General features: G+C 39.1%; 1 protein-coding gene across 5 annotated transcripts in view; it reads left to right on the forward strand.

The window, feature by feature from the left end:
- Positions 1-2,500, forward strand: part of Myo6 (myosin VI) — a 169,189-nt gene that overhangs the window by 69,936 nt on the left and 96,753 nt on the right. The gene's annotated exons all lie outside the window — the stretch shown is intronic.

The following is a 2,500-nucleotide window of genomic DNA, read 5'->3' on the forward strand; positions in this document are numbered from 1 at the left end:
CTTCCTTCCTTCCTTCCTTCCTTCCTTCCTTTTAAAATATTTTATTTATTAGTATTTTTAATTTTATGTGTATGAGTATATTGCCTGCATGTGTGTAGTTGCACCTGTGCTGTACAATGCCCACAGATCCCCTGGAACTGGAGTTATGGATGGTTGTTAGCTATCATGTGGTTGAGCCATCTCTCCAGTACCCCCTTCCCCCCCTTTTTAAGACAGTGCCTGGAACAGTCTCTTGTAACTCCAGCTGGCCTGGAACTCATTATGTAGATCATACTGGCCTCTGTCTCACAGTGATCTGCCTGCCTCTGCCCCCTGAGTGCTGGGATTAAAAGGAGTGCGCTACCACTCCTGGTTAATATATGTTTTAATTCCTTACGCCACATTACTAAAATTGCTACTACAGCTCTGAGGTACTCACCCTGTGACAAAGTAAAAATACGAAACTGAGTGCAATTATGCTACCAAATTAGCTATTGCATAAGTCTTCCTCCCCGCCCCCCCCGCTTGCTCTCTCTTTAAAAGGCTTTTTATTTGTTTAAACATTAGTGGAATTTGGGCAAATAACTTTCTAGTAAGTAAAGTTACTTAAATCTTCTATTATTTTATGATAATAGGGTAAAATATGCTCTGATTCTGTATGCTCATCTATTTCTTTTTAAAAATATTATTATTTTTATGTGTATGAGTGTATTGTCTGAATGTATGTAAGTGTGCCTGTGTTGTACAGTGCCTACAGAGGTCAGAAGAGGGTGTCGAATCCCCTGGAATTAGAGTTATAAACAATTGTTAGCCGCCATGTGGGTGCTAGGAACTGAACCTGGGTCCTCTGCAAGAACAGCCAGTGCGCATAAGTGTAGAACCATCTCTCCAGCCCCCTTTATAAAATCTTAGACATAGACTAGACAGAATTCCAAAATGGAAGTTGGAGGGAAGTGACCATGAACTGTGACTTGCTTACAGCAAGATCTGCACTGTAAACACCTGCCTTTCAGTCTTCATGAGGTTGGATATATTTTTGTGGCAGAGCTTCACAATTTTCAGTTGACAAATATTCCTGTTGAATATTCCTTCTGACTAAATTTGTGGATGTCATTTCTGTTTACTTTAGACTCTACCAGTGTTCACAAATAATTTATATTCGACTGTTACATGGTTAACTAATGCCATATGACTGCCATCCTTCTGGGAACCGTAGAAAAACAAGGTGGATCTCTCCTGAGGTCTTTTCAGAGAAAAGACTATTTTGTTACTGTAAACAACCTGGGAACCAAAACACATAATATATATTGTGCCATGTTAGAAGAGGCCAATTAAAGATACCTTCAGGAAAGGAAAAACAAAGGGTTTCTAATTTTTCCTCTTATTAACAGGCACCTGTGTTTACTTACAGTGCAGTATAGGCTCAAAAAGTCAGTTTTTAAATGCTCAAATATACTTTTGAAAGCTTTTGCTTTTTGTTTAACATTTAAAAAATATTTTATTATTTTTATTTTGTGTGTATGAGTGTATTACCTGCATGTGTGTAAGTGCACCCGTGTTATGCAGTGCCTGCGGAGGTAAGATGAAGGGTAGATTCTCATGGAACTGAAGTTACAGATGGTTGTTAGCTGCCATGTGAGTGCTGGGAATTGAACCCGGGTCCTCTGCAAGAGCAACCATTGCTCTTAACCACTGAGCCATCTCTCCAGGTCCATTGTTTAACATATTTTTTTAAATTAATTAATTAATTTGATTTTGCTCTTTTTGAGACAGGGTCTCTCTGTAGCGCCAGCTGACTTGGAACTTACTATGTAGACTAGGCTGGCCTTGAACTCATAGAGATCCACCTGCCTGTGTTTCCCAAGTGCTTGGATTAAAGGTGTATGCCACCATGCCCAGTGGTTGTTTAACATATTTTTTTAACTTAAAAAAAAAAACCTTATTGAGAATTCCATACATGCATATAATGTGTTTTGATCAAATCCACGCTTACTCCCTCCCCTCCAACACCTTACATATCTCCCATCACTTTTTTGACAACCTTCCTTCCTTCCTTCCTTCCTTCCTTCCTTCCTTCCTTCCTTCCTTTGACTTCATGTACTCTTTCTTCTTCTATTTATTTATTTTTTTTAATGGGGTTCTTTGCTACTCTAATATTACCCCCTCTGAAGAGGTAACCCTATTTTATAAGCACAGTAAGTTAAAAGGCCAGGATGAAATGAGGAGTATACTTCCTGAGTTCTGTTTTGGTCTTTCACACCTGTAGGTGAAAGACTAATTTAGCTCAGGAATAGAAAAAACTTAGTTTGGCGTGGTGGTGCATGCCTTTAATACCATTATTCAGGAGGCAGAGGCAGGTGGATCTCTGTGGATCTCGAAGCTATCCTGGTCTACATAGAGTTCCAGGCCAGCTGGGACTACAGGGAGGCCCTCTCTCAAAGAACTAAACAAAAACCAAAGAATAGAAGAAACTTGACTTAAGGAGATGTGATATTTTTCCAAGTATTTTATGTATTTTAAT

This window comes from Nannospalax galili, unplaced genomic scaffold (assembly GCF_000622305.1).
Source record: "Nannospalax galili isolate Female #2095 unplaced genomic scaffold, S.galili_v1.0 scaffold512, whole genome shotgun sequence".
Taxonomy (NCBI): domain Eukaryota; kingdom Metazoa; phylum Chordata; class Mammalia; order Rodentia; family Spalacidae; genus Nannospalax; species Nannospalax galili.